Source organism: Pinus tabuliformis, chromosome 9, assembly GCF_031772625.1.
Source record: "Pinus tabuliformis cultivar Carrire ecotype Pingquan chromosome 9, CPIR1, whole genome shotgun sequence".
Lineage (NCBI taxonomy): Eukaryota > Viridiplantae > Streptophyta > Pinopsida > Pinales > Pinaceae > Pinus > Pinus tabuliformis.
Window position 1 is genome coordinate 563,838,962 of NC_142307.1, and position 24,855 is coordinate 563,863,816.

General features: G+C 42.1%; 1 pseudogene; it reads right to left on the bottom strand.

Annotated features, from left to right (window-relative positions):
• Nucleotides 1-104: 104 nt before the first annotated feature.
• Nucleotides 105-24,231, bottom strand: LOC149149763 (uncharacterized; annotated as a pseudogene).
• Between the last annotated feature and the right edge of the window lie 624 nt (nt 24,232-24,855).

A 24,855-nucleotide genomic window follows, 5' to 3' on the forward strand; every position in this document is an offset into this window, starting at 1 on the left:
AATCCATGAAATTTGTGTTGGTTCATTGAACGCATGTCCTCCCTAGCTTTTCCAAAAACAACCTGCAACAACTTTGATCTCTTCCATATATTACACATTCTCCTCTACCTGGGGCTGTGATCCACTGAACTGGGAGGGTCGTGCATTGCTCCAAACATGCACAGATCACTTGAATTCATATATAAAGACACAATATAGCTCTAGGGAATAGCGTTATACAATGCATTATGAAGATGACCTTGTTGTTGCACCATTGCTCCACCATTACATGGATTAAAATGGTCCATCCCTGAGAAATTATATGAAGCAGGTGTACCAATGCATATGTCTTCCCTGTTCAAAAACCTCTGTTGAGAATAATACAACTTCCTTTTATGTTGCAAATGATGACTGTGCACCCATGCAAGTATTAGTTTTAGGAGATGAAACATTCCTTTTTGCCCCCACCTAAAAGTTTTGTTTAGTAGTGTTTCAATAGTTGATCTCTTCAACTTAATTCTTCTCAAGTCCTCTAGAGAAATGGAGTCACGGTTGGACTTGAGCCATTCGAAGAAAACCATTGGAAGTTCTTCTAACGAATAGTCATCAACATGTTCTTTAAAAGATCTAGATCCTAGAATAGATTCTAGCCCTTATAAAACTGAAGAATCAGGAACAATAAAAAGAGGATCCCACACATCAGATCCATCTAGCAAATCCAAGCTCTGCAACTCCTCCAAACATCAATTTTCTCAAAATGATTAGGACCCTGATATAAGCACTCTGAATTACCATTACTGATGAGCCCCAGAAATGGGTAACTATATGGGCTCATTCTGCCTATTATTTTTATTTAATCCACCATCCTCAATAGTTTTGTGCATGTTTTTGAATATATTTATGTCAATTAAGAGAATGGGGATAGTCACTTTGCCACATAGTCTAATGAGTGTTTATTGCAGATTTTTGGACAATTTTGGACAAGGACCACGCATCTATGAGTAGAATGGCAACCAAACTCGAGGAAACGAGGCTGAGTATTTATAAGAGGGGTGTCTCCTTCATTAATGACCCCTTCCTCGAGTTCTCCATCAGCAGCTCGGACTACAAAGACCACCACATCGATGATTCCAAGCGGCAACCGAGCAAGTCAAGTAGGGTTGTTGTTATCTCCAGTTTTAGGCAGCCGAGTTCCTTAAGTTTAGGAGGACTATTAGGAGTCCTCACTTTCATAAATAAGAAGGCTTCAAGCCTCAATAGGTTAACCATTTGATAGTCTATTTTCACATTTTTGTGCAGCCTTGTACTCAGCTCATTTTCGAGCTCTTTTTGGAGACAGTTTTGTGATGTAACAACTATTTTTTGATCAATGAAGATGAATCTTGTTTTGAACCAGCACTGATCTTTTCTAGAGGGCTGAAGCTCTTGGGTTAGGGCCCAACACAAGTTTCCCAACACCTCCTTTGTGTATTTATATGTTTTTGCTTGCATTCATAGGATAATTTCTGTTGCTTAGGTTAAATTTTGCTTTGGTAAAATAGGTTGCTTTTGATGGTTAAAATAGTTGTTCTTGCTTCAAATGCTTAAGTAGTTTGTTGTAGTAATAGAGGAAGATCCAAAAATGCTACCAGCAGGTCTTGACCTCCTTTCTCTGTCCTTGGGACCATGATTTGAGGTCAAGGCACTACTGCTGCCACCAAAAACACAATTTTTTCCCTTTATGCAATTGCTAGTGTGATGTTCTGAGTTGAAAAAGTAGATATTAGTTTGGATTCACATGCTTAGATCCTTGTTCATTCACCATGGCTTTCTCGCATAATTTTCTGTTCATGAAGTTCTATTCAGCAAGTCTTTGTTTTTAGGTCAGATTTTAGGTCAAAATAGACAAACTCTGTTTTTTCGATTCTTGCTTAGGTCAGTTTTGGGAAGTAAGTGTGCAGCTCACTTGTAGAACACTCCAGCTTATCATTCCTCCATAGCACAGCCTGTACCAATTCATCTCTCAAGATTTCCCCACTCATTCGCCTCATGTCGCCAATCTGCCCTAATTTCTGCGTTTTTGTACAAAGTTGCTTTCTTCCCCTTTGAACAAATCCAACCCTCTCTTTCATTCCTGATCTTCATTAACAGAGTCCTAGACCCTTCAACACCTTCATCCAACCTTCATTTCCCTTTTCCCACCATTTTTCCACCTTCAAACCTCCAAAAACCACTTTCGGCCTCCTCCTGTAGAACCTCCTGTAGATCCCTTGCAGCGTCTTGTAGAAGTTCATGCGAGCGATTTTTTGAAGTCTGATTGCAATGGAAGTCTCTAGAAGGATGCAAGGGACTTCTTAGGACCTCTCCACACCTTCCTCATCTTCAGCAAAAGCCAACTCCATCCTCCTCTGCCACCACACCTCTGCACAATCACAATCAGTCAAACCATAAGCATAATAATTCCACATGAAAATACTCAAAAGTAAAAAAAGATGATTTCTTCCCATTTCTCTTCAGAAGTAGTTTGAATAAATGCAATTTACCTTTTTAGAAGTTAATGGCACCCATTTCAGTAGTTTCCATCTCTTTTCTTGCACAACTAGGGTTTACTAGGGTTTGCGTTTCATTTCAGTTTTCCTTCTCTTTCTGCAAGTAGAATAGCCCCTATAGAGTTAGCTTTCTTCCATTAGAGTAAAAGCTTCTTTTGAGAACTCGTAGAAGTTGGCTTAAGCTCCTAGCGAACTTGCGCCAGTTAATCAAGTGACAGCCTGCAGTAAGAGCTAGTACTTGTTCATACAGCACCGTCGCTTCCAAGTTTGTTACGAACTACCGGTTTCATAAAAGTAAAGAAGGAAGCCCTAGGAGTTGCAGCATTATTGCTACAATACTGGAGCTCACCACTCCTTTTGGCGCCATTTCCGGGGAAGCGTTAGAGTATTTTGTGATTACTGCTTTTCTTCTATTTTCTACTGCAACATTCTGCTAAGTAGTTTATTTCAGCAAAAGTAGAGTAGTTGTTTCATTTCAATTCTGCAATTTCAATTCTACAAAAGTAGATTAGACATTTCCTGCTTTCATTTCAATTCTGCAATTTCATTTCAGCAAGCATAGATTAGACATTTCCTACTTTCATTTCAATTTTGCAATTTCATTTCAACAAGCGTAGATTAGACATTTCTTGCTTTCATTTCAATTCTACAATTTTCATTTCAGCAAAGTAGATTCATTTCAGTTAGTTGCAATTGTTGTTCAATCCATTTCAGTTTTTGCAGGTACAAGCAAAAAAAGAAACAAAAAATCACCAAAAAAAGAGATTTCCTTTCATGCCTCGTAGGAACAGAGACAATTCACGAAAATTCCTACCCAACACCCCCACCACATCACTGAGTCACCCTTCTCTCTTCTTTGGTGGCAGTGATCCAAAAGAACCTATAGGTGAACCTCCAAAGATATACAAAGATCTTATAACAGAAGAAGAGCAAGAAACCATTCCTCCTGAGACCATGGCTGAAAAGAGAAATGTTATGGGAAATGGGGAAAGAATAGAAGGTGCCTTTCTTATCCGAGAGACCAATGGGGACACAAAAATGAAAAACATAAGTCCTTCAGCCTTACCTCACTTCCATGGACTAACTACTGAAGATCCTGATACTTTCTTGTTTGAATTTGTTGTTCTTTGTCGAACCTATGACTATGCAGAAGACGAGCAGAAGTTGAAACTGTTCCCTTCTACCCTCAAAGATGCAGCCTTGCATTGGTTCATGGGGTTACCTAGAAACAGTACTACAACTTGGGCTCAGATGCAGCAAGCCTTTAACAAAATATACCGAGACTATTGCAAGTCAAAGGATATTAAAGAAGAGATCTTCCAAATGACCATGGATAGTGATGAATCTTTAGAAGACTATGAAGAGAGGTTTCAACTCAGTTATAAAAGGGCCAAGTGCACACTTGACCCTGAATCTCTGAAGTTGGTACTGCTCAGAGGGGTCCCTGAAGACCTTCTAGATACCCTCCATTTGCTAGCCGGGGGGACGTCTACCAGCGACCTTATGATGACATAAAGACTATGTTTAGAAACCATTCCAGGTCAGCTAGAAAGAAAGGTAGGGGAAGTCAACCTTTAGTCAGTACATCCTCATCCAGTTCCTCCCTTAGAAATGACCTTGAGAATCGACTGGAAGATTTTAAGAGCGAGGTGAGGCAGACTCTTGCTATGCAAATGGATACCTTGCATATCAAAAGGAAACAAGAGGAAGCCGAGAGCGCTTTGGCCATTTTTTCCCAGGTGCACGAGAAAGCATCCTAGGAACGAATGTCCATTCCACTCTATAGAAGTGTGTTTAGTCTGTGAAGAAGACCATCCTATGAGTCAATGCCCTTCCTTGCCTGGAATCGAAGTTACATATTAGGGGGCTGAAGGAGCCACCGAACCACTCTTTTTCATGAACCAAAAGAGGCCACATGGACCTAGACCTTACCAGCAGGGAATGAAAGGGATATCCGAGAGCTATTACAACCCCAATCAAGCCACTTCCATGCCTTATTGGGGACCCCCTGCTCATCCTTCCTAGTCCACACCCCGTCCTTGGTCATATCCTCCACAATACTAGGCTCCTCAAGTTGCTCATTCGTTTCATCCTTATGCTTAGCCACAACCTCAGTGGAATGCACCTCATCAGGGGTGGAGGCCCTAGTATAACTATCCTCCTACTCTTTTGCCTCCACCACCTATTCAACCACAACCATTACCTCCTGCTCCTCCAAGAAAACCCCAAATACCTGCTCAACCAAACCCAAACCCCAACAATAGACAAGCCCAGCAGGTATATAGTGGAGAAACATCATGCCCAACCTATGTTGTGGAGATTCAGGAGATTAACCTACGATCTGGGAAGGTTCTCCCAGACAGCGAACCTCCTCCTAAGGAGGATGAGGAAGAAAAACAGGAAAGTGAACCAAAAGTCATTCCACCCTTTCCTGAGAGACTAACTAGAGCCACACAACCGACCCCAGAAGAAACTGAACTCTAGGAGAACTGGAACAGTTATGTGTAAAAATACCACTTCTCCAAGCCATAAATGATGTGCCTATATACAACAAGATGATCAAGGAAAAGTGCTTTAGGCACCCAGGCAGGTGCAAGAGAGATGCCACAACTATCAATGTCATAGGACAATTGTCCGACTTGATGTTGGGGTAGGTAATCTGTCTGAAATATCTAGACCCTGGGAGTCCTGTAGTCGATGTCCACATCAATGGCACCATAATCCCCCATACCTTGATTGATCTAGGGGCTACCATTAATGTGATGACCAAGGACACTATGCTCAAACTCAACCTTTAGGGTTCCCTAAGAAAGACCTCAATAGTATTGCAGTTAGCAGACCGCTCCACCATGACCCCTGAGGGGATTGTGGAAGATGTCATGGTCTCTATTGATTCCTGGGAGCACCCTGCTGATTTCCTAGTTCTCCAACCAAAAGCAAAGCTCACTGGGTATCCTCTCATCCTGGGAAGACCTTGGTTGGCTACTGCAGATGCCTACATCAGCTGTCAAGCTAGGAACATGACAATCAAGAATGGGCATATGTCCAAACAGCTAGTCCTCTATCCTCCTGCCCAACCTCTGCTAGAACATGATTTACCCCCTGGTTGGAGGAGGAAGATGAGGATGAAGTCTATTCTGCACCATTGTGTATAGTAGAGGCTACCATGGGGGGTTCACAAACCGAGGATGGTCTTATTGAGAACTTGATTCAGAATCCACCCTCCAGTGTGTTTCCCTTAGAAGAACTGGTGGAAGAAACCCAAGCCAATCCTTTAGTTGATCTTTGTGTGGCTGATCCGACCTCTCTCAGAGTTAAGAATGTGGAATTTGGCCCAGAAAAAACCTTGAAGATCAACTCATCCCTATCCACCTTTCAGGAGAAAGAACTGTGTAGCTTGTTGAAAAATCACTTGGATGCTTTTGCTTGGAGCTATAAGGAGATGAAGGGAGTACTCATCACATTTATATTAAAGAAGATTGTAAACCAATCAGGAAGCCCCAAAGGAGGATGAATTCGGCCCTCAAGGACATTGTCAAAGTAGAACTGCAAAAGTTGCTAGATGCAGGATTCATCTACCCCATCTTTGACAGCGAATGGGTTTCTCCTTTGGTGCTAGTGCCAAAGAAAAACGAGAAGTGGAGAATCTGTGTAGATTATCGAGAACTAAACAAGGCCACCAAGAAGGACCATTTCCCTTTGTCTTTCATAGATAAAGTGTCAGATGGCCTAGCAGGGAATAATTTCTTCTCCTTCCTAGATGGGTTTAGCGGGTACAACTATATCCAAATCAGCCCGGAAGACCAAGATAAGACCACTTTCACTTGTCCATGGGGTACCTTTGCCTACTGAGTCCTTCCTTTTGGGTTGTGCAATGCTCCCACCACTTTCTAGAGAGAAGTACTGAGCATATTTGCTAAATTGGTTGATGATTCAGTGGAAATCTATATGGATGACTTTACCCATTATGGTTCTAACTTCCAAGAAGATTTGGCTAACCTGGGGAAAGTCTTAGCCAAGTGTATTGAAATGAGCCTGTCCCTTAGTCCTGAAAAATGCGAATTCCTGATGATTCAAGGGACCGTCCTAGGTCATACAATTTCTCAGCAAGGATTACAGGTGGATCCCAACAACATTGCTATCATCCAAAGGGTCCCCCCTCCTCAAAAGGTAAGAAATGTTCAAAGTTTTCTAGGCTTAGTAGGGTATTATAGAAGATTCATTAAGGATTTTAGTAAGCTAGCCTCTCCATTGTTTGGTATTTTGGGAAAAGATGTTGAGTTCATATGGATTGACAGCTGTCAAGAGGCTCTGGATGCCTAGAAAGGTAAGCTTGAGAGGTCCAAACTGGGCCCTACCTTTCCACATTCACACAGATTCCTCGAACAAAGCGATAGGGGCAGACTTAGGGCAAGTTGAAGAGAAGTTGCCTTATGCCATATACTTTGTTAGTAAGAACCTATCCATGGTAGAATTAAATTACAATGTGACTGAAAAGGAGCTCCTAGTTGTAGTCCATTCCCTAAACAAGTTCAAACACTACATCACTGACTATCAAACATTCATACACACTGATCATGCTGCAATTAGGTATTTGATGAATAAACCAGATGTAAATGCTCGTATCATGAGATGGTTACTATTATTGCAGCAATTTGATTTGACAATTGTTGATAAGCCAAGTAAGGATAATGTTGTTGTTGATTTTCTGTCTAGACTGGATCTTCCTGCAGGTGAAGAAGGAATGGTGGATGATCAAATGCCAGATGAACACCTATTTTCTATTTCAGTACTCTCTCCATGGTTTGCTGATATAGCAAATTATTTGGTGTAAGCACAGTTTCCGCTACACCTGTCCTCAAAAGAGAAGAGCAAGATCGTGAGGAAAAGTTCCTCATTCACTTGGATTGAGCGTAATCTTTTTAAACTTGGCCCAGATCAGATTTTGGGGCGATGTGTCAGGGAGGAGGAAGTTTTTGACATCCTCCTAACTTGTCATGATGGGCCCTATAAGGGCCACTTTGTAGCAAAGAGGACTGCCTTTAAAATTCTGCAAGCAGGTTACTATTGGCCTACTCTTAAACAAGATGTCAAGAGATATATCAACCAATGTGACCGATGTCAAAGGATGAGAAAGCCTACTCCAAGGGATGAGATGCCCCTGTAATCTCAAGTGACTTTCAAGCCATTTGAGAAGTGGGGCATTGACTTTGTGGGTCCTATCAACCCTACTTCAAAATAGAAATCTTACATCATTGTGTGTACTGATTACTTGAAAAAATGGGTAGAAACAAAGGCGATCAAGGCAGCAACAGAAGAAAAAGTAGTTGAGTTCTTGAGGGAAAATATCCTCTACAAGTTTGGCTATCCAAGAGAGTTAGTCACTAATCAAGGGATTCAGTTCACCTCCATTTTGGTTGAAGACCTGCTCACACACCACAAGATTAAGAATAGAACTTCCACCCCCTATCATTGGCAAGCAAATGGGCATGTGGAAGTAACTAACAGAGCTTTGGAAGGAATTTTGACTAAGGTAGTGAGCAACAGTAGAAAAGATTGGGCAGATCGATTGGTTGAGACCACCTGGGCCTATAACACCACCTAGAAAACCACCACAGAGTTTGCACCCTATGAGATCGTCTATGGGAAGAAGGGTCTACTATCGATAGAATTTGAATATAACACATTAAGGGTGGTATCTCAACTGGACCTAGATCTCAGTCATGCACAAAAGGAAAGATTGCTTCAGCTAAATGGATTGGATGAACAAAGAATGCAAACCCTACTCCACTTAGAGGTAGTCCAACTTCAAAGAAACATATGGCGTGATAGACACCTCAAAGAAAAAAAATTCCAACAAGGAGATTGGGCACTATTGTACGATTCAAGATATAAAGATTTCAAGGAAAAACTGAGGACAAGATGGTTGGGGCCATATACAGTAGAAAAATGCAATGACAATGGTTCAGTCCTTATCAAGACCATAGATGAAGAAGCCATCCCCATGCTCGTCAATGGGCATAGATTGAAGATCTACAGGAAGCCCCTTTCCAAGCAAGAGCTCATTGAGAATCTAAGAAAAATAGTGTTGGTAGAGGAGCAGGTCCCTGTCTCCACTCAACCCACACCCTAAGCAATCAACAAAAAAAAAAAACAGAGAAAAAAGAAAAAAAACAGAGAAAAAAATAGAAAAGGAATAAAAGATCCCTGGGTGAAAACCTCTTGGAGGCACCCAGGGTAGGCAATTAGGGTGAAAACCTCCTAGAGGCGCCCCAGTTGTCTCAAAAAAAAAAAAAAAAGAGGAAAAAAAGAGAAAAAAACAAACAAACAAACAAAAAAAACTTAACTTCTTTTGAATAAATTGCAAGTTGCAGGAGGGTCACACAAGAGGAAAAGACATGGCCAGGCTGCATACACCCTTCATAGTCCATCCCTCCATCGTCGTTATCCTTTCCCAAGCCTTGGTCTCATTTGTGCTGAAAATTTCGCATCCTACAAGAAACTCTGTGTATTCTACAAGAGGCTCCTATAGAAATCACAGAGAGGCCAAAATCAAGTTCAGAGAAGAACTCAAGGGCTGGAAATTTGTCTAGAAGGCCTGTGAACCTCCCTGCCACCATCCATCCGCCTAACTCTCCATTCCATCCCTGCACACCCACATTTCCACTCGTTTTTTTCCCTGCATAGACAAATACAAAAATTCTGTTTCTTTCATTCTGTAAATACAAAAAAAATATTGACAAATAAAGTAGCAGTGTTCCTTGCTTATTCCTACCTGATACCTTCTAGCTGTTATTTCTTTTCATTCAAGACCTTCCTCAGCAGTCTTTTCAGCCCTACTTAAGCATCAACCTGAATTTCAAAAGGAGAAGCAGTTATAGGAAATCCTACAGGATTCTTGTAGCAGCTAATCCCTTTGAAAAACAAACTCCAGAGACAGGGTCAGTGCAGCGGGATGTATGAAGCATGCAAGGAGCAGAGCTTGATCGAAAAATCACTAGCATAAGCCAAAGGCTGAGCATGCAGAGCACCAACAGCAATAGTAATGAGGAAATAAAGTGCCAGGGTCTGAAGCATGCAGAACACATCAGCGACTAACAGGTAAGTGGCTAAAATCATTCCTCGATTGCATGAATATTATTTACGAACTGCATGAACTATGGGAATGGTCACGATTAAATGGAATCGGTGGCCAATTAACTGGCCACCCTAGTTCAGTTCACACACCCTCGTGGAGTTCAAACGAGCCTTGTCCAATGCAAACCATAGATCAGATATGGAGTTAGCACGTGTGGTCCGTTAACTCGAAAAGAAAAAAACTCAAAACCAGTAGTGGTGGCGGCGTATAACGGGATGAGGGAGGTGATGGTGGTCAGGGGACATGCAGAACCATAATTACAATAGAGTAGGACCAATGGTCTGGATGGGGATAGCGTACCCATCCGACCACCTCACCTCCACAGATTACGCCATCAATTAAGTACAGTTCAGTCTAAGCCTCCACCACCCTTTGTTTCATTTTCATTCACAAAGTTCATGACTACAATACTCATCTACCACCTTCAGAACAACGAACTAGTCGTTTTCAGCCAGTTTTTCAAAACCCTCCTGCCTATCAGGCTCTAAAAGAGCACTACTGCATTCTACTGGAGTAGGAACACCGTCTATAGGAAGGCCAGATAGCAGCTCTGCAGCAGAAAAAGTCGAAATTTTTGTCAAATTTGAGCTTGAAAAGAGATAGGCTCGGGAAACCGTTCTGCATATGATATATTTATATAAAGTGGTGGATTAAAAATACAGCATTAGGTTGAGAAAAAGAAAGGAAAGTGAAGCTTAAAAGTCTGCCTGTATTTTTCTGAGTTCTACACAATCTCTCTGTTTCCTTCTCTGCATTCAAAATCTATCTTTTGTCTTCCTCACATTCTTCTGAAAGCGGGATGCAACTATAGAAACCAAGCCTGTGAAAAAATGAATTTGCAAGTTTGTATACTCTTTAAAGAAAAACATTGTGTTATACATTCTCTATTCTATCAAAGTCTTGATAATTTTTTAAAAAATTGAGAAGCAAATTCAGGTTAAGAACAATTTGAAGAGGGAAGAATTGCAAATTAATGTTATAAAGAAGAAGCACATGGGAAATTCCTCCTACAGTTTCAGAAAAAACCAAAACTCAGCTGTCCCTCTATTTTTGGTTTTGGAAATTGTTTTTTTTCTCACCTAAACACTTTCAGAAACCACTAAACACCATGCCAGGAGGTTTTGTGAGAAAGGAGATTGCATGAGCACCCCGAAGTGGTCGCCCTCTTCACCAGAGCAAACTAGATGTCGTTCTTTGAGAGAATTCATGGACATGATGAGGAGGTGACTGAAGAATTTTTTATGTCCTTAAGACCCTGGAGCTTACACCAGATTTTATCAGCAGAATCACAGGTCTTCCACTTGGGATCCCATGGAGCAAAGATGAAAAACTGTTGGGACAAGTTGCTAAAAAGACATTCTTTCAGCCTGATGAACATCCTGTAGAGGATAAGAATGGGGTCAGAAGGACAAGCTTACCTCCTCCATGGAGTGAATTCAGCTACCAGATCATGAAATACATCACTTGTGAAGGAAGATTCAATATAGTTTATGGATATCACTTCAAGTTATTGCATGAATTGAGATATGGGATGGACCTACCTGTAGCTAGGAAACTCAGTCTCCCATATTTCCTCCTCTAGTCTTTGATAGAATGTGGCACCAAGTTGAATGCAGGGGTTCCAGACCAGCTGGCCCACCATGGCCTCATTAAATTATTGGTGGAAGATTCCCTACATACATACACCATCCCCATAGCTTGGGAAATTTTCAGGAATATGTCTAGAGGAGATGACATCAAAACTTTGACTGAGGACATTAGCCCATCTGGCAGTGAGGAGGAGGAGCAGAAAGAGACAATTGAGATGGAAATTCATGAGGAGGCACAAAATATTCAAACAGAAGCAGAAAGAAGAGGAGAAACTTGACAAAACCCCTGTTTAGCCTAAGGCAGAAAAGAAAGCGGCCTCAAAAACAGAGAAAAGGAAGAGGACAAAGGCTGAGAAGAAAAAGCCCAAGAAAGATCAGAAAAAACATTGCCACAGGAAAGGCAGGGACTCAGCAAGATAAGGAGAAAACACCACCAAAGGCAGCAGAGACAAAAGAAAAAATAACAGACACAGGAAAAACTGCAGGAGATGAAGGAGAAGAACAACAGGAAGAAACATCCCCTGAAACACTAGCAAGGGAAGAAGCAGCTGTGCTTGCTGCATTGAGCACTCCAACTAAGCAAAAGGGCAAGAGAAAAAGACAGACATCTATGTATTTCAAAGCCCAGAGGAGCACTAGGATTAAGGTAGGCAAGCCCCAGCCACCATCAAAAGAACCCATAATCATTGAGGATGCACCTACTAAGAAAAAGGAGGAATCTCCCTCCAAAATCTCTATCACCTATGAGAGAGGGAGTCCCAAAACCTCCACCTGGAAGGAAAGAATCGAATTGATGGACTCCAAGGCAGTCCTACAGGAAGCTCAAACCTCTCTACAGGAGACACTGGCCAAGCTGAAAGAAACTAAACAATTGGAAAAGAAGGCAGTAGAACAGTCACAAGAGGAAGGTAAGGCAAAAGAAATACCTGAGCCAAGCCCTCAGCCTAATTTAGGCTCATATTACAATCTTCTAGAAGGTGGGAAGATCATCCCACAAAAATTCGTTATGCCTCTTTTCTTTGAATTAGAAAAAGAAAGGGTCAGATCCCACACTTGGATGCAGATTGCTAAATCTAAAGGAGTTGAATATATAGGGCACCTGGAAGACAAGTTGAGAGAGTTGAAAAGGGAGTTGGGCATGGTAAGGCACACAGAGAGCATTGTTGTGGAGGTAAATCCTCTCTGTGGACAGAGACGATCCCTACTAGCCTAGACTGGGTCTAGCAACAATCACACAATGCTATCACGCAAGTTCCTAATTGCAAATAAAAAGTGGATGGTGAGAACCTACTTGGATTCCAACGCTAGTGTTCGTCGAGGAGATGTCGTCCTCATTCCTTTGCCTTTGCCGATCACGATCCCCACAATCTCCGTGATTGGACACCTGCACATGCAAAGCACAACACGAAAAAAAGCATAAAATCTAGTAGATGCAATTATATATCAGTCAGAAAAGATATAAATCAACATCAAACATAAGACAATGAGAGTGGAACCATAATGATAGTCATCTATTATTAATAAATAACAAAGAAGAATACAACCATTGTTCTAACGTCAAATCCTCCTTTGGCTGGGTAGTCAGCTACACAAGTCTTGCAAAGCTTGTTGGGATGAGGAACAAGCCTCTCTCTCTTTCGGTGACAAGAATATCCTTACTTAGATTTGGCCTTATGGGTGCAAAGAAGGCTCTTGCAGCTTCAAACTCTCTATCACTATGCTGGGACTAGAACTACTGTAACTATGACTAGCTTGCTCAAGGCATAGAGGCAAGCTTTTATAGATAGAGAAGAAAGAGATAGGATCAACCACATTATTCATGGGATTAGCTTTATCACTTGGAAACTTCCATGAAAGGTGGCAAACCACTTTCCTTCCTATGGAGATTCGAAGCCAACCATCCTAGCTCAACATAGATTCAGTTGGTGAATGGGTTGAAGAGAACCTTCGAAAGCTTGTTGGTTAAAAACTTTAGTCAATTCGGTTGGCGCGAGTGCAACTCTGGGACAGAGCGCCAATGGCGCGCCCTTTTTAGAGGATTTCCCTCATTGGCGCGGGCAGTGAACTGTGGACCCGCGCTAATGCAAAAAGAGCTGTTTTCATGGGTATTTTGCAGGAGATGTCTTCAATGCAAATGAAGCTCATACTTAGAGGAATATGATGCAAGTGGTTTCAGGTCATGTCACTTCTCACAGGTCCCGGAATGAGTCCTCCAGTGTGCGGGTGAGGGGTAATAGGGACGGTGACAAACGGTGACAAATTGTTGTGTAATAGATGCCCCCTAAAGCATGAGGCCCGAGAGAGAGAGGGGTGAAGTGCTTTACAAGAACATGCGTGACTGAAAACACGGCCGCCGGAGAACCTGCGTAAAGGAGTACAACTGATATCTCAAGTACATGACATATGTGGTATGGGCGCAGCCATCCATAACAGAGTTCATAATAATCTAGATCCAAGGCATGGACACAACCATCCATAGAGGATCGATATAGACTCAGGCATGGTCGCAGCCATCCAGTGAATGAGTCATGCAATGAACATAATAATCCACAAATCGTAACCTGGATTCCAACAGACAAAATCCAGGGTCTTGCGCTCCATCTCGACCCGAACAGAGTACAAGTCCAGGCATGCGAATACATGAGTTGAAGTCGAACATGCATGAACATCGTCTGATTACCAGTCAATGATGAAAACTATTAACAGACACGAGAGGTACCACCAATAACGACAATGGCCCTCAAGGTACTATAGGTACAATCTACGGCATACGAATCAATGAGCTGGCGTCGAACACCCGTAGAATCATTCGATCGGAGGCCAATGATGAAAACCTCGCATCGAACACAAAGAACCTGCCATTGAGGCATGCAGGCTCCAAGGCACCGGAAGGGAGTCTCTAGATTAGCTTCCTGGATAATGAGCTGAAGTCAACAGGAAGTGACCTTGATCAAAGGTGGGCCATAGTGTTTCCCACATCATTGACACGAGATAGAGGAAGAATGTTGTGGTGAATCAGAATTATGTGAGGCATCACAGGGAGGTTGTACTGCTGCAGAGGTCAACTTCTCTTGAACATATCAGTGGCACGACAGTGGACTTGGCAGTATTTGACATCAAAATGAGCAGAGGTCATGGTGACAAGGCAATGAGCAGATGAGAGGTCAAATAGGATAACCCAAACCCACGGAGGCAAGTGTAAAAACAAGATGAGATGTCCCCACCCAGACACGAATGCAGACTAGTGCCACGTTCAAGAGTGACATACTACCGACACGACAATAATTATGGGTCCATTTTCCCCACCATTTCTGGCGAGTACCCCAATTATTTTTAACAAGCTTGACGGGGATAATATATGCTTGTGGGGCGTCATTATGACAGAATCCTATGTCATTAAGTTTTAACGAGTCTGACAAAGGAAGAACTCGATGTCTTTTCCTGTTTAGAGAGTCTGAAAAGACAACAGAAAAGAAAACTCCAGGGGGGTCCTTTTTCATAAAGTTGTGTTTCCCGAGCCCGAAAAAGTATAAAACAATGCTCGAAAGAACCGCCCGACCATTATGATCGAGGAGTACTTTTCATTTATAGTGACATCGACCTGAAAAAGTAAAAAAGTGATCAACATCACGTCATTTCGTAACCATTAACGAACCTGAAACGACAAGGGTCCGACGATCTTTTCGTTTTTATACGGTCGGAAAAGAGCTTAAAGGCGACCGCCTCTTATTCCATTTAACGAGTTAAAAGGGAAAACTCGGCAATCTTTTCATCTTTAAATGGTCAGAAAAGAGCTGAAAGCAGACCTCCATTTTTATTTTCTTTAACGAGTCAAAAAGGGAAAATACTCGACAATCTGATCATATTTTACGAGTCAGAAAAGAGCTTAAAGGTGACTCATCCTAGAGGAATGAGTGGTATAAAGGGTAGCAACTGGTTCCGGCAATGGTGGAACTACTCAAAACATGTAATGGTCAAGAGGCTGGCTAATAAAACCACTCATCGCTGCGGTTCCTCAGGAAAGGAAAAACAACCAAGTGAAAGCATATGATTGGCCAAAGAGATGGTGGCAATGGAATGAAACAACCAAGGTACATCTAGCAGAATTCAGCGGATAAAAATGGCAATCACGAGATGTAAATCGGGTATGGGTTCATTTTTACACAAGCTTGAACCATGGAGAACTTTGCTTGGATTCTGTTTCATGTTTACACAAGCTTGAAATGAAAAACTATGCTTGTTATAAGTTCACATGCCCACAGCATAATGACACAATACGAGGTACATGCCCCCCAAGCTTCATTGCATTCAACACAGTGGATGGAATGAAGGTTCACTTTCGAGATCTTGGAAAGACTCGACTTGGATTTTACGAGATCTGAATCAAAGACCCGATTGGGAAAAGGGGTTGTTTCATTGTTTAATGAGGTTGACACAGTAAAAGAACTATCCTCATAACCCTTGTTTCATTTTTTAACAAGGTCGCCACAAGATCAAAACTATCCTCGGAACATGTTGTTTCATTTTTTAACGAGGTCGCCACAAGACCAAAACTATCCTCGGAACATGTTGTTTCGTTTTTTAACGAGGTCGCCACAAGACCAAAACTATCCTCGGACACCTAGTTTCATTTTTTAAGGAGTTTGACACTGGAAAGGAACTATGCTCCATCACCTACTTTCATTTTTTAAGGAGCTTGACACAGGAAAGGAACTATGCTCCACCCGAACTTCATCATAATGAATAGGAATTCGGAGCTTCCAAGAGTGCCACTTCCAGTGGAAGGACAACATCTCGAAAGTCAGGACCCAATGCCCCCAGGACACTATGCACGACGACGGTATCACTGGATACAGGCATGGGATAGGTGGCCACGTAGTTGATCTGTGGTGGGGCAGATGCAACTGGTGGATGAAAACCAGGAGGGGAAGACAACTGCACAGGAGGCACCCGGGGACGGACGAACGATAATTGATCTATCGTCACTATTCTTCCATCGTGTGGAAAGAAAACCACCCAGAAAAGTGAAGAGACCAGGGCCCCCATGGCATAAACATAGTCGCGACCAAGGAGAAGACTAAAGTCTAAAACACCTTGGGTAACCAAGACGTCTATATAGACGGTTTTGCCTCCCAAAGTAATAGGGAACTTCGGGAGAACTCCTAGAGATGGACAGGCTCCTCCGTCGAAGTCCAACAGATTCTGAGTGACTGGCCCAAGCTGCGGGGAACCTAAAGCTTGCCAAGTAGTGTACGGCATAAGACTGACAGATGCCCCTTCATCCAAAACAGTGCCAGGTACTGCCTTAGCACAGGCATTTACTGTGATCTGGAAAGGCATATGGGATGGAAGGCGACCAGCGATCAGGCGATTCCAATCAAAGGAAGCGACCAGACTACTTGATGGGGGAATCGAATGATTGCCCCCATGTGCTAAAGGAACCGAAGGAGAACCTTCGGGAGCAGCTGGGTTAGGAGAGTCATTTCGAGACTCAGGAGAATCTGAAGAGACGAGAAGAACATGGGCATGATGCTCTTCCGAAACAGAGTGATCAATGGGTGGTGAACTCGAGTCGACACTCTTTCTGACCAATGGTTGGTCTGGAACAGGCTGGGGACAGCCGGGTTTGGGAAGAGGGGCCTAGACAAGAGAAGAATTTGAAGCAATCTCTTTGTCAGCAGGAGGATGATTTGCAGCTGCAGAGAGACGTTGATAACCAACGGGAAGTTGGGGTGAAGGAGCTGTAAGACTTTCCAAGACAACGGAGGCTTTATCCATGAGTGGACAAAGGTGAAGGGGATGATTGCCTTCACAAAGTCTACAGGGGATTCGAATCTTCCCTTTTCCCTTACCATTCCCAAATGATAAGGTAGCATCGCCGTGAGCTTCAGAGGACGATGAGGGGCAGGCTGGATCGTGAGACCATACTTCTAGTACCCTGGGAATGCCAGGACGATCGCGAAGAAGATGGTCCTCCTTGCATAATCGACAAGGAAACTTGACCTTCCGTGGAGGAGCGGAAGGGGGCCCGACTTCAGGTGTACACGAGGGGGTAGCTGCACTTGTAACCTCTCCCTTAGGAGCCTTCTTCTTCTTCGTCTTCTTCTTCTTCTTCTTAGCCACCTGGTTACTCAAATCTAGACTTTCACCAGGTGAAGTAGAAGATGAGGACGTATAAGTGGGTGTAGAAGGGGAGAGATCCACCTTAGAATCAACATGATGTTGTTCAGGTGGAGGGACGGATTGACTTAGAATCAACATGATGTTGTTCAGGTGGAGGGACGGTGAGACGACAGGGACCAAAGAGGTGCAGAACAACCAAACTGGCAACCCAACAGTTAACCCTGGGAGGGACAACGTCGCCATATAAGGAGCACCAACATTTCCAAAAGGAGCGAAATGACCAGGGTTCCTATCAGAGGGGATCCCTGGGTTGGTGAACCCCAGAAAAGTTGCCATCGAGAATGAAAAGAAGCCTACTCAAGCTAGCGCAAACAAGATCTAACCAGGTAATGTTAATCGTGGCCAAATAAATTTTAAGACGCAAGGAAACAACTTGACCTTTTCATGTTTTAAGAGTCAAGAAAAGGACAAAAAGATGACTCTAGTCGCCTTCGAATGTTTTGTGAGCTCGAAGTGACAAATGCTAAGATGAGCCTTTTCGTTTAATGAGTCCGAAAAGGATCAAAAGTGACTACTCTGGAGAGCTAGGCAAAAAGGTTTACCAAACAAATCCGTAAAACTGCATATACACCTTAGCAGTCATATGAAAACCAAGGACTTCCCGTACGACAGTCAATCTTCCCGAATGCTGTGTTCGGTGCGTTACGACTTGTAAGGCAGCAGACACGGCTTCCTGTGGATAAAGGATGATAACCTAGTGGGGTCTCCCCTATATACGCGACGGTACGTGGGAGCTCAAGTCCGTGCTAGACCACTATCGAGTCACAAAAGGAGGAATCACCCAACCGTAGTGTGAAACAACAGTGACTAGGTTTAATGACGCCAGAGCACGTCTCTAGCCTAGACCTCTAATCAGTGATCGTTATGTTCCAATGCATTTTTAAGTTCATTCAGTTCATTTTATGGTTGATCTTTAGTTAAGTTTCAATTTCCAGGTCCTACCGTATGTAATCTCTTTGAGAATTTTTCAAACAAAATGACCACAAACAATCAAGAACCACTCTAATGCGGCTAATGACAAATAAACGAAACTTTTCTTTGTTTTAAATCGCTTAATCAATGAAAAGCTTCTAATTTCAATTAACTAATGCAACGCAAAAGAGATTATTCATTTTCTTTTCAATGGCAAAGTGCACTAAACAAATTTTGAGAGATAGTAACACCGAGCAAAAATATCAATTTCACTCAATGAGCACACAATCGAATCCCCAAAACACCAAGATAGTCCTTCAAACCAAGAAGAAAACACAAAGACCTCTACGAGCTATGTAATCTAAGCCCAAACGAAGTCAAGCGAAATCCAAGCGGAAAAGGAGCAAATCACTTGAATACCAACAAAAGGCTTTGACAACTACTGAGCAAGCGCAAAAAGTAATCACAAAGTCGACTAGACGATCAAAGAACCCAAGACTCCTACGGAAGGCTCGACGCACAAAGCCACTAGATGCCCTAGGGCTAAAATGTGAAATCGACAGAAAAAGGCAAACACCCGAAGGATGAAGGTCTAAAACCAGTCAAACAAGGATCAAACACACTCCAGTAATTGAAAAAGACGCAGCAAAATACAAATCCAAGCTCAGAGGGCTTGAAGACAAGCGAACTGGAAAAGTTGACAGGCCTGGCACGACTGTCAGGCTGCAACTCGCGCTTTTATGGGATTGGCGCGGGTTGTCTTTGAGCAACTTGCGCCAATTGGCACAACTGTAAGGCTAAAAAGCGCGCTAATCGAGTCTGCTAAGTCAAAAACAAAAACAAGCAACCCAGGGCTTGAAAACAGTATCTAGGCAAACCAAGGAGCAAGAAAAAGCAAGAAATCCAACCCAGAAAGTTATCTAAGCAATCAAACGAGAAACCAAAGAGACAAGACCTCCCCAGCGGAGTCGCCAAATTTTTGTGGAGGTAAATCCTCTCTGCGGACAGAGACGATCCCTACTAGCCCAGACCGAGTCTAGCAACAATCACACAATGCTATCACGCAAGTTCCTAATTGCAACTAAAAAGTGGATGGTGAGAACCTACTTGGATTCCAACGCTAGTGTTCGTCGAAGAGATGTCGCCCTCGTTCCTTTGCCTTGGCCGGTCACGATCCCCATGATCTCCATGATTGGACACCTACACATGTAAAGGAAAACACGAAAACAAGCATAAAATCTAATAGATGCAATTATATATCAGTCAGAAAAGATATAACTCAACATCAAACATAAGACAATGAGAGTGGAACCATAATGATAGTCATCTATTATTAATAAATAACAAAGAAGAATACAACCATTGTTCTGATGTCAAATCCTCCTTTGGTTGGGTATTCAGCCACACAAGTTTTGCAAAGCTTGTTGGGATGAGAGACAAGCCTCTCTCTCTTTGGGTGACAAGAATCTCCTTACTTAGATTTGGCCTTATGGGTGCAAAGAAGGCTCTTGCAGCTTCAAACTCTCTATCACTATGCTGGGACTAGAACTACTGTAACTATGACTAGCTTGCTCAAGGCATAGAGGCAAGCTTTTATAGATAGAGAAGAAAGAGATAGGATCAACCACATTATTCATGGGATTAGCTTTATCACTTGGAAACTTCCATGAAAGGTGGCAAACCACTTTCTTTCCTATGGAGATTCGAAGCCAACCATCCTAGCTCAACATAGATTCAGTTGGTGAATGGGTTGAAGAGAACCTTCGAGAGCTTGTTGGTTAAAAACTTTACTCAATTCGGTTGGCGCGAGTGCGACTCTGGGACAGAGCGCCAATGGCGCACCCTTTTTAGAGGATTTCCCTCATTGGCGCGGGTAGTGAACTGTGGACCCGCGCTAATGCAAAAAGAGCTGTTTTCATGGGTATTTTGCAGGAGATGTCTTCAAGGCAAATGAAGCTCATACTTAGAGGAATATGATGCAAGTGGTTTCAGGTCATGTCACTTCTCACAGGTCCCGGAATGAGTCCTCCAGTGTGCGGGTGAGGGGTAATAGGGACGGTGACAAACGGTGACAAATTGCTGTGTAACAAGCATTAGAAGAGCCCAACTACAAGAAGAAAATGAACTGCTGAAAAAACAATTACAGGAACGGGAGACTCAAGGGGGAGACAAATTGCTAATTTTTGAAGGACAGCAACAACAAGAAGGTCCCCTAGCAGATAATGAAGCAGCAGAGAAACAATAGCAAGAGGAAGAGCCACAGACCGATGTTGAAATGTTGATGAAATAGCAGCAAGAAAAAGAATCTCAGGCAGCAACTGAAGTGTTGATTTTGAAACAGCAGTTGCAGGAAAAGGAAGCCCAGATGGCCTGCATGGCCAGCTGGGCAATGGAGGCCTTGCAGTGTAGAAAACTAGCTAGATCCTATGCACTATATCTCAAAGACCAATGGCTCCAATTCCAAATCAAAACATTGGCCCAGAGGGGCACAATCCCGTTCCAAAATTATGATATGTTTATGCATTTATGTGATGATAGTTCAGCCGAGGATAGAGCCAAATTAGAAAAAGTTTACCTCCATAATATGGCACTACCAGACATGAACTTATGGGATCCAAATGCTGCACTAGGAGACCTATAGCTCATGGCTATGGCTTCTTGGTTGAGCCATGAAGATAAGAGGGCAGTGGAAATTCAGAGGATCATGACAAAGGAGCTAAGTGAACCCCTCATGATAAGGGCAGAACCAGAAAACCCCTTAGCTCTCATTTATGCCCATCAACACCTTGCAGACAATCCTCAAGTTCTCCCTGATTATGTTGATAGATAAGCACAAGCTATCGCTCATTTTGAAGATATGGAGAGACTATTTGGTGATGACTGCCTTCATGCATGCATGAGAAGGTGGAATACCTTGTCACATAGCCTAAAGATCAAGGAGTATCACTCCCCAACCAGAATGATGGAGGCTATGATGAGAGTGCTGCTATATAAACAATCAATGCAAAACTTGAAAGCCAATTGGATTGGCCTTAAGTTCAGTCCTCCACTACTACTAGGAATGTTTGAAGGGGTTAAAGAGGAGGAAGAACAGAAAAATTGGGAGGAAGTGCACAGAAAATCAGGTTTCCATGACAAAGAAGAGGATATAACATCAGAGGCTTGGGATGTCAGGGAAGCTGTTAAAGCTACTAAAGATGAAGAACTGGATTAGTTTCTCAGAGGATGAGCAACTCATTCAGCAAGGGGGAGATGATGAGCCCCAGAAATGGGTAACTATATGGGCTCTTTTTTCCTATTATTTTCATTTAATCCACCATTCTCAATAGTTTTGTGCATGTTTTTGAATATATTTATGTCAATTGAGTGAATAGGGATAGTCACTTTGCCACATTGTCTAATGAGTGTTTATTGCAGTTTTTTGGACAATTTTGGATAAGGACCAGGAATTTATGAGTAGAATGGCACCAAACTTGAGGAAATAGGGTTGAGGACTTATAGGAGGGATGTCTCCTTCATTAATGGCCCCTTCCTAGAGTTCTCCATCAACAGCTCAAAGTACAAAGGCCACCACATCGATGATTCCAAGGGGCAGTCGAGCAAGTCAAGTAGGGCTGCTGTTATCTCCAGTTTTAGGTAGTTGAGTTCCTTAAGTTTAGGAGGACTGTTGGGAGTCCTCACTTGTATAAATAAGAAGTCTTCAAGCCTCAGTAGGTTAGCCATTTGATAGTCTATTTTCACACTTTTGCGCAGCCTTGTACTCAACTCATTTTCGAGCTCTTTTTGGAGACAGTTTTGTGATGTAACAATTAAATATTTTTGATCAATGAAGATGAATCCTGTTTTGAACCAGCACTGATCTTTTCTAAATGGCTAAAGCTCTTGGGTTAGGGCCCAACCCAAGTTTCCCAGCACCTCCTTTGTATATTTATATGTTTTTTCTTGCATTCATAGGATAATTTCTGTTGTTTAGGTTAAATCTTGCTTTGGTAAAATAGGTTGCTTTTGATGGTTAAAATAGTTGTTCTTGCTTCAAATGCTTAAGTAGTTTGTTGTAATAACAGAGGAAGATCCAAAAATGCTACCAGCAGGTCTTGACCTCCTTTCTCTCTCCTTGGGACCATGATTTGAGGTCAAGGCACTACTGCTGCCACCAAAAACACAATTTTTTCCCTTTATGCAATTTCTAGTGTGATGTTTTGAGTTGAAAAAGTAGATATTAGTTTGGATTCACATGCTTAGATCCTTTCTTGTCCATTCACCATGGCTTTCTCGCATAATTTCCTATTTATGAAGTTCTGTTCAGCAGGTCTCTGTTTTTAGGTCGAAGTAAACAAACTCTGTTTTTTCGGTTCTTGCTTAGGTCAGTTTTGGGAAGTAAGTGTGCAGCTCATTTGTAGAACACTCCAACTTATCATTCCTCCATAACACAGTCTATACCTATTCATCTCTCAAGATTTCCCCACTCATTCGCTTCATGTCGCCAATCTGCCCTAATTTCTACGTTTTTGTACAAAGTTGCTTTCTTCCCCTTTGAACAAATCCAACACTCTCTTTCGTTCCTGGTCTTCATTGACGGAGTCCTAGACCCTTCAACACCTTCATCCAGCCTTCATTTCCCTTTTCCCACCATTTTTCCACCTTCAAACCTCCAAAAACAACTTTCTACCTCCTCCTGTAGATCCTCCTATAGAACCTCCTGCGGATCCCCTACAGCCTCTTGTAGAAGTTCATGCAAGCGATTTTTCGAAGTTTGATCACAATGGAAGTCTCCAGAAGGGTATGAGGGACTTCTTGGGACCTCTCCACACATTCCTCATCTTCAGAAAAAGCCAACTCCATCCTACTCTACCACCACACCTCTGCACAGTCACAATCAATCAAACCATAAGCATGATAATTCCACATGAAAATACACAGAAGTACAAAAAGATGATTTCTTCCCATCTCTCTTCAGAAGTAGCTTGAATAAATGCAATTTACCTTTTTGGAAGTTAATGGCACCCATTTCAGTAGTTTCCATCTCTTTTCTTGCACAACTAGGGTTTGCTAGGGTTTGTGTTCCATTTCATTTTTCCTTCTCTTTCTACAAGTAGAATAACCTCTATAGAGAGAGATTTCTTCCATCATAGTAAAATCTTTTCTGAGAACTCATAGAAGTTGGCTTAAGCTCCTAGTGAGCTTGCGGCAGCTGATTAAGTGACAGCCTGCAGTAAGAGCTAGTACTTGTGCATACAGCACCGTCGCTTCCAAGTTTGTTACGAGCTATCGAGTTGATAAAAGTAAAGAAGGAAGCCCCAGTAGTTGCAGCATTATTACTACAATACTGGAGCTCAAAAATTACCATCATTGTTGTGTTCATTGGTCTGTAGGGTTGGGACAAGGGAGCTCTGATTATATGAACAATAGGTGGAAGAATCAGTGCCACATAATGCAATATGTTGGTATCCACTAGATGGGGTGCCTGGGGCTGCACAGGTTGAGGAATGCCTTTCTACACCTTTGGCCTCCTGTTTGATATTTCTGGGAATCCAAGAAGACAAAGATGGAGAAGAAGTAGAGGCTGAAGAGGAAGTAGTAGTAGCAGAACCCAACGAGGATGAGGCTGGTGCTATAGAACCAAATCCTGGAGCTCTTCAAACACAGGGAGGTTAACACAGTAAAAAATCCTGACAACATCCATCAGATCATCAGTCTCCATGCATTCATAGTTTTTCCACTCTGGACTGATGGGAGGAATCAAATCCTCGACCTTTCCTAGAGAGTTATCTAAAAACTCAGCTGCATCGTCATGACCACAAGATTTAGTGACCACCATTTCTGTTTTTTCTTCTCTGTTGCTCTGCTCTTTCATCCCTATCATTCCTTTCAAATCCTCAGCTTCAACGTTTGCATCATTCATGATGATTTCATTTGTCTTAGTGATATTTTGCATTGAATTCCTCTACAATTTTTGCATGTTAATATCATGTCCCCTACTCCCTCACTCCAAAAACAAAGATAAAAATGGTTTGAGTTTGTTTTCATGGCACACTACAAGTTTACTAAATGATCAGATATAATTTGTTCAAGTTTTTTTAAAGATATGAGAGAAAAGTCGTTTAGATTTATTTTACATAAAAATTATCTTACAAAACATATTAAAGAAAAAAAAATGGTAAACATTTTGCACTAATGGATCAAAGTCCACTACAACAAAAATAACAAAAGTGGCATTATCACAAAAGGTCAAAGGTCAAAAAAATATTTTTTGAGCGCTTTGAACCTTCTTCATAGAGAATTCCATATTAATAACATCTCCAGTCAAAATATTAATAGAAGAAAGAGTAGAGGAAAGCCTGAGGCCACGATCAGTTCTATCCATGTAAACAACAAATAATCATATATGACAAATGTTTGTTCATTGTATACAAAGCTTGCTCATTCCAGAAAAGTTATAAGAGATAAACGATTTAACTAGTTGGGAAAGAATTAAGTTTCTCCTTTCTTGGGGGGTTAATTTCTTCTCTTTCAGATCAAATCATGT